Below are 8,496 nucleotides of genomic sequence, written 5' to 3' on the forward strand. Positions count from 1 at the left end.
TTTGGCCTCAAATTCATTATGTTTTAGGTTTTGAATCGATATTTAGAGGAAAATTTCCCCTTTTGTGCCTGAGTATCGATCCTTGGATGTTGAGGTTGGGGTGGCCATTCTAGGAAGTTAGTTGAATAAGAAATTGTACTACATTTTTTAAGATTCTATAGAAGTGCAAATGTTCTTATGCATGTAACATTTCAAGGTATGCTAAAATTATTGATGGTTAAACTGATGGTGCAGAATTGTTGTTAGAATTTTCTAATGAAATCTTTGAGAAATGAGGATGAGATGCAATTCAAAGAACGAATCAAGTGTGATAATCACTGCATGGACCTGTAAGAAAATATATATGTTAAAAAAAAAAAAAGTTGCATGAGAATTGGTGTGTTGAGTCGATTCACAGAATTTCATAAACCTCTATGTTGAGTAAAGCCTGTGGACTATATAGTTGATGTATCAATCTATACTGGTAGTCCCCCCTTGTAACTTGAATGAGGAGCATGAGCGCTCACCTTCCAAGGCCGTGAGTTGTTGATCCTCTCAGATCATGTTCCTTCCAAGCAAGCCCGAATCAAAATTCAACTTGAGTGTTTGGATTGCGCCCCGTAACTTAAAATTATTTCTAAGAGATTCAGTTGGTTGTTTGGCATTTTTCCACACATTTAATTTGAGTTTTTTGTATGTTCCTTTAATTGATTCACATATTGTTCAAGTCTCCTATATCTCTCTGTAAGATTAATTCCGGTTAAATATTTATAATCACATTTTGGTTTATAATTCTGAAAATGAGTGCCATGAAAGATGAACAACAACCAGTCATTATAGAATAAAGGGTTGAGTGTCTCCCATGAAGATTTGTTCTCAAGTGTGAGAGTTACTTATATAAGAATCATAATAAAAATAATTGTTTTGATGTTTTTTTGTTCTTGATGAGGTTTGAAATTTGAATACGAGAATTAATGATATTTTGTTTCCTTTTTTAGATTCTTGATGTAGCTCATTTTTTTATTCTAGTTTTGACACACTTGCAACATATCATATAATGCAACTCACATGAGGTACAAGGAAATTTAGTTAAATTAAAGCCCATATGAACATGTGATTAAGTACCTGTAAGCAAGTAGCTACAAAGAACATTTAATGAAGGACAATCAAGCACAAACAAGAAAAGCACATGCAATTGAGCAACCACAACTCATAATAATGTGTTTAAGTGGCATCAACTACTTCAAAATTTAATGACAAATCAAAATAAATTATTAATAGTGTACTTGCAAAGTTTTTGTAAGTGTCAAATAAACCAAATTAAATTGCAACTTGCAAATAATATTCTTTTGGAAGTTGACTTGTGTTAGGTGCATTTTTTATTGAACTCGACACCTATTGAATCAATGTAAGTCAAAAATGTTGGGTGTTCACTGGTTTCTAACAATCATTAGTTTGGGTTCATTTTTGGTCGTATTCAACACCCCCAATATTGTTGAAGCAAAAATCAAGTGAGTGTGAAATGCAAGTGAGTAAGTTCAATAGTTCAAGCAAGCGAGATCAAATGTGGTGAAGTATTGAGTCGTTATAATTATTAAATAGTTTGCTAATTACAACTAAACACAACATAATCATTCCAAGATCAAATATAGTGAAGTATTGAGTCATTAGAATTATTAAATATTTTGATAATCACAACTAAACACGTCACAATCATTCCACGCAAAAATTCTCTCCAATCAGTGGTAAATTGTCTGCAAGTAAACCAAGATAAACTTAATCTTCTTCAAAATAAAATTCAGTTTCTTCAAGATAAAATTCAACAAAAAAATTCTGAAATAGTAATGTTTCATAACAACCCCCTTTTTGAGTAGGAGGATGATGATCATGAAGATGATAAATAAGAGGAATGCGATGATAATGATGTTGATGATTCAGTTCATTAAACTCTTCATGAGTCACTTAGCGAAACAAATTCAAGTGCAGAAGATGAAGAAGTTTTACATGATCAAACTCAACCTTGTTTTTAAAATACAATCATAAGACCATGGGAAGAAATCCAATGCAACAAAAAATGACATGCATTAGGATATGTCAAATATGATAACAAATTGCATATTGCAATTTTTCAAGGCCACTCAAGTGTTCCAATGGCAATTATTTGGATAAAGAAACATCAAAAACAATGAGGGGAAAGATAAATTCCAACATTGCAATCACATTGGCCATATGAAAGATCATTATTTTGATCTCTATCTTTGTCGCCATTGTGGCAAGAAGAACCATTTGTCAAAGATATGTTCCGAAAGAAACAAACCAACAAGATTGGAGATTGATTATCAATGGATTGATCCTCGAGAGTGGTCGTCAATATCTAAACGATTATTTACATCTTACTGAAGAATTTGATCATGAGAGAAGATAAATATTGTAGTTGACAGTGAAAAGAAGATGGTACTCTCATGAGCCTAAAACGAGAGTACAATGCTGAAACTCTCCTACATTTTAAGGAGGGTGGGAGGGTTCAAAGATTAAATGTAGATGGTTAGTGGTCAAACAAAAACTACATGTGGTCTCTCCTTTTAGCTGACATAGGGTGGAATTAGTAATGAAATTGAAATTTTTTGTTAGACTGAAAGTTTCAACAACACAATGAAATTTTTGGATGGGCAAGCAAAATTTAAGAATTATGGTTCAATATTTTGTTGTTGAATCATACATAGGATATAAGATTACAATGTTGATTGAGAGAAAATTGTGGACATTTTTTTTCACTTGGATGGTCATTTGACCCGGTAAGGGATAGATGGATATTTTGCATTACAAATTGGCATTAGATTGAGTTGTCAAGCATTTTCATGTATGTGTCATACTTGCAGTTGATTCAATTCTCTTGGTGTGTTCTCTTCATATTAGAGTTTTCAATATCTATTTTTGGCAGTTTTTCAAGCAGTTCTTCATTGAGGCTCAAATTAGGGGCTTCAACATGATGTCTTGGAGATGGTGCCAGTTTATGTCATGTTTATGTTGCATTGGGTATTACTGATTAGACTTATAATTGAGGGGGAAATGTTAACCTCTTTCTTATATACAATCACGAAGTCTTAATATGCCACATTTTGTATTTAACATCTTGGGATATAGTTGTTATCCTAAGTATGTTTCTAGATCATATTTTGTCTCATCTTACCTTATATTTTAGTGAGGTGTCAAGGTGAGTGCAATTGAGGTGGTTTCATAATTATAATATATATTTGTATCATTGAAAGATGAATACAATGTGAGAATAGAAATTATGGCTTAAGGTTTTTTTACCCAAATTCCTCTTGTATTATTTTTTGTTTTCTATATTTTAATATCAATACATGTTATGAAATTTATTTATCTCAATTTATTTTAAATTCAAATTTAGCACTCAATTTAACGATCAAATCTTTTAAGGTATAATTTTTTTTTTTTTTTATTCGTGTATGTTTACTCATAATAATTCGTATATCTAAATCTATATACACATTATTTATAATATTTATAGAAATTATTCAAATTAATTATATTAAATTCAAGTATATATTATTTACATTAATTAATAATTCAATTGTGTATTATTTACATTAACTATATAGGTACATTAATGGTTTTATAAAAAAAAAAAAATTAATTATATTCTAAATTCCAATTTATATTATTTAAAGCAAAATGTTTAAAAAATGATTTGCTTTAAATTAAATATGATTCAATTTAATTAATTCTCTCCCTTACATTATTGTCTTAAGTTTCATTGATTAGAAAACAATATAATTGGAATAATGATCAGTAAATCAAAGAGGAAGATTGACTCCTCCCATTATGTCTTTACAAATAACTTTCCTATAGATTTTTATCAACAATATGCACATGGTCATTTACTTTTTTCAAAGAGGAGAGCGCATTTTTTTAAAAACTATTAATTGGTATGATTTGATTGTAAGATTCCAAAACATGCCTCATGCCAGTTTATATAAGCGACGATGCAATGTCCATGTGCTTTTGAACACCAAAATTAATTGGCCGTCAACAAAAGTAATATAATCATAAATAAATCTATAGGAATGAGCTGTTGCTCGGCAGTTCCTATTTCCACCTCCATAGCAAAGTTAATGCTATGTCCTTACACCCTCTAACAGCGGCAGACAACCTCCTTGACGTCATGGCGCCCTTACATGCTCGACCATGGATCATGGCATGCATCCCTCTCCGGTGACTCTGTCGTCTGTCGTGCTCCTACCCATCGACCCTGCCCGCCTCCACTTTGGCCTCCACTCTGGCGTATTGATGAGGCACATTTATGAACCTGAGGCATATTTACGAACCTTACCAACCATCCTCCTGGAAATTCAAACTCCCGACAATTCACGCATTGAACTCCGGTGAACAGAGGAGTGGTTACAACCATTGAACTCCGACGAATGGAGGAGAGGTTACAGAAGGTGATTCAGTGCATGCAGCGCTTCGAGGACGGAAGATTTCAAACGCTCTTTCGACCTCTGTCTTGCGCGTATACAAGTATTATCGTATACCCCTGAATACCTTTCTTTTTCAGCATGGTCTAGCAGTGGCAGTAGCAACCTAGACGGCCCGAAATTCCTCCCAATCTTCAGTAATTTCAGCGCATATAGCCCAATTGACATTCCAAGACAGGGTAATTTCATATATTTCCCAATGCTTCATTAAATTTTACTTCTGCAATTGTAATTCCTATCAGATGTAACACTGGCTGCGTTTTAACTTGATTTATTTACTGTAATTAAGACTGGAATCGATCTCGAGCGATTTGGATTCATAGCACAAACTCAATAGGTGAAAAGATCCTAGCAATTAAGCATTCTTCAATTCAACGCAATCAGCGTCGATCCAGCACATAAATCTCCCTTTAATCAGCGCACAACGCATAAAATTTAGAATGCGACACCCGATCTGGAATTGGAACTGTAACTGTGAGGGCTCTCCAACGGGTTATAGGAAGGAACAAAACCAAGGCCCATCGTTTTAATAATGATAGAACTTTTACTGAAACTTTGAAAATGTAGTATACATCTCAGAATTTCAATAATAGAGGAGCTTTTACTGAAAGTTTGAAACTATATGCAGCTGGCCATTGGTGATCGAAAATTGCTTTTCGTAAGGTTAGTGCGCATCCTTTTAATGCCTCGAAGCTGTATTTTAAAAAGCCATATGCAACGCGACAAAGCCCTAGCATTTCAAATAGATTCCGAACGACATTTCATGTTTTATGAACTCTTCCCTGGTTAATGATCTGTAATTGATTTAGCATAGATTCCGAAACACGTTTCGATTGATTTAAAGATTTAAATGTATTTTAAAGATTCAGAGATTACAGCTCGATTTGCTCACTCCGCCAAACTGTCTCGTAAAAGATAGCAAATTTATTCTGGAGCAGTAATATATGGCCAAATTTAGATCACAACTGGACTCACAGTTCGGAATAAATTTTATTTGACTCCTTAAGAATGCGGTGCCAAGAAGAATCTTGTTCATCATTCTCACAAGCATCGGTCCTGGTCACGGTTAATTATAAGGAGTATTCCAAAGCCAAATGGCTGTGAAAATCTTATTTTGGTTGGAATTTGATTAATAAAAGGTTCAAGTTTCATTCGATTAGATGAATTTTAAAAAAAATTAGGGTTTTGATGAAGTCAGCGCTCGCAAAATTTTATGAGGCAATGAAGAACCGTGTTCCGGAATTTTAGTTAGGAAAATCGAAATTTCTTCCCATTGACGGAAAATTAAAGTTTTAAAGAATCTTTTTTCTGCATGTTTAGTCAAATATCTTGTGAGCAAAAGCATTTAAATATCGTAAATGTAGTAAGCAAGCATTTAAAGATTCTGAATAGATAGAATTTTTTCCTCACTCTAATTTATTTTTTCCAACCTGATAAAAAAAGATTTAAATTTTTGAATATAATTATAATTTTGTTACGATTCAAATTTTTCTCCTAATGATTTGTTTTTCTCAAAAATCTGCTTTAGGATCGTAAAAATTTTCAATTAAATGTTTGATTAATAAGTATTCGTGTTTCCTATATCCGCAAAATCTTACAGAAAATCACCTATCCTCATTTCATTCAATTTTATATTATATACTGTAGGTATATTATACGCAGTGGAATTGGTAGATGAATCTGGTGTCATCTGTTTGGATGGAGAAATGGAAAACCATAGTAAAAAATCACAAAACAATTGCATAGTCTAATAAATGTGGAATATTGTTGTTAAGGAATCTGTTTAGTTATTAACACTGTGAGTATATATACACAGTGGAAACAGTAGATAAATTTGATCTAATAAGTATAAATGGAGAAATAAAGAAATGAGGTACACATGGAAACAACAGAAGGATCTGATGTCATAGGAAGAAATGGAGAAGTAAAGAAATGGGAGTTGACATTATTTACATTAAATATTAACACTTTAGATGTTCAGACTAAAATCAGTTGATGAAAGCACTTACAGACTTTGTCCTTACCGGATGTGCAACAGTAATGGCCTTACAATTGCCGGAGGCTTACAAGCCTTGACTGTCCAAGATTTTTTTCTCCTTTCTAATTTTAAGTGGAATGAGGATGCTGGGATAAGCCGGATAGTTATGGTAACCACAAAAAAATAGATATGATTATTGATTTTTACTTTAAATTGTTTTTATGATGTTTTTAACAACATTGTTGTTTACATATTCATTTATAAGGAAGTAAGAAAATGGAGGAAATTAGACATGAATGGGAGGTAACTATCAAAGGCACCAAGAAAGTGTTCACTTGTCTTGTTGGTGGTTGTGCGGGGAACTTGAGTCGATCTAAGCTATATGGCCTTAATCGTCATCGGGCTACCACCCACAATCTCCCACCAATTCCTCCACGTCAAAGAGGTCGAGTAAGAGATTCAAATGCTACATGGGCGGTCAAATCAACAAGTGTAGTTAAAAGGCAAAATGCCAAAATACAATATGATTTAGATGCAAGGCTATGTCGTGCACAACAACAAGCATATAAAAGATTTGTCAATGAAGAAATTCTTTCAGCTGTAAGTATTTATTAGTGTTTATTTGTATATGATTTTTTATTAATATTTTCAATGAAGAAATTCTTTCAGCTGTAAGTATTTATTAGTATTTATCTGTATATGTTTTCTATTAATATTAATTTATTGTTGTGGACTAAATTCATTCAAACTTGTTTTCACAGTCAGTTGTTACATTTGATCAGCTTAATGATACTTCAAAGCAAAGGATTTGTGAAAAAATTCAACGTTGGGATCAGAGCCTACCTCGTAGACGTATGGAGACAATGAAGCGCATAGATATTTCTTTAAAAGAGAAAGCAAGCACTGAGGTTCCCGATGATGTGGGGGAAGAAGGATTAGATGGGCACAACCATATATTAAACTTTGATGAAACTAATCAGGCCAATGACAACACAGTTGAGTCCATTTTTTTTCATATATTAATTTTTTAGACATTTTAACATTAAATAATATTTATATTTATTATAATTGTATACTAATTTCTCATTATTATTGATATACATAGCCTAATCAACAAAATTCCCCAAATTCAAGCCACCAACTATTACGACGCTCACCTAGATTTCAAGGTTTTCAAGGCGTTACTGGGCCAGTAAGTTTTTAATCCATATAGCCTATTCCACTAAAAACATTAATATATAAATTGTTATGTTTTACCATAATGTGGGATGAGAAATGGATGTTCTGTATTATATATCGTTATCCTTGATTTTTTTCTATTATGCGTGTGTGTGTATTTCTTATTTATGGTGCAGGTGTTCCCTTTGGAACCATCACAATCAATGAAAACCCCTTGTCGAAGCCTTAAGAAAAATGGAAATGAAATGGTTCAAATGCTACAACCATCTTCACGTCCAATGTCACAATGCAAGGTAAGATTATATTTATTTATACTCTTATAATTTTATCATATTTTTACATTTAATTCTATTTGAGTCACATACTTATATCTATGTATAATCTAATGTTCAGAGTAATGAATATACATCTCCTAAAACACCTTTGCACATGTATGATGGTGGACATGATACTCAGCAAAAATCACATTCTCCTCAACCATTGCGGCATTCACCTACACTTCAAGATAAATTAAGAGAGGTAAGTTATACACTACATATCTTAGCTCATAATAACATTGACATATTTTTTATGACTAGTTAATGCATTTTCTTTTCATATGCGTTACATGTTCACCATATTCTCATTATATCTATATAGATTTTGATATTTATTGATAGCTAGTCAATGAATTGTCTTTTCATATTCGTTACATGGTCCGTATATTTTCATTATATCTATGTGGATTTTGATATTTATTGATAATGTTTTAATTTCCACAGAAAACAAAAAAGATAAATGTTGATGCTATGGTTAAAAGGACCAAAATCACGCCAAAGGACTTGAAAGCATGTGGGTTCAAGTCACGAAAACAATACATAG

The 8,496-nt window shown here is 32.4% G+C and overlaps 1 long non-coding RNA gene across 1 annotated transcript in view; it reads left to right on the plus strand.

The window, feature by feature from the left end:
- The window catches only part of LOC149152687 (uncharacterized), a 100,394-nt gene extending 92,240 nt beyond the window's left edge, over positions 1 to 8,154 (plus strand). The window contains exons 2-4 of the long non-coding RNA XR_016262201.1: positions 7,562 to 7,648; positions 7,812 to 7,928; positions 8,029 to 8,154. This is a non-coding gene — a long non-coding RNA (uncharacterized LOC149152687). The remainder of the gene's footprint in view (positions 1 to 7,561; positions 7,649 to 7,811; positions 7,929 to 8,028) is intronic.
- Positions 8,155 to 8,496: the final 342 nt, after the last annotated feature.

This window comes from Pinus tabuliformis, chromosome 9, assembly GCF_031772625.1.
Source record: "Pinus tabuliformis cultivar Carrire ecotype Pingquan chromosome 9, CPIR1, whole genome shotgun sequence".
Lineage (NCBI taxonomy): Eukaryota > Viridiplantae > Streptophyta > Pinopsida > Pinales > Pinaceae > Pinus > Pinus tabuliformis.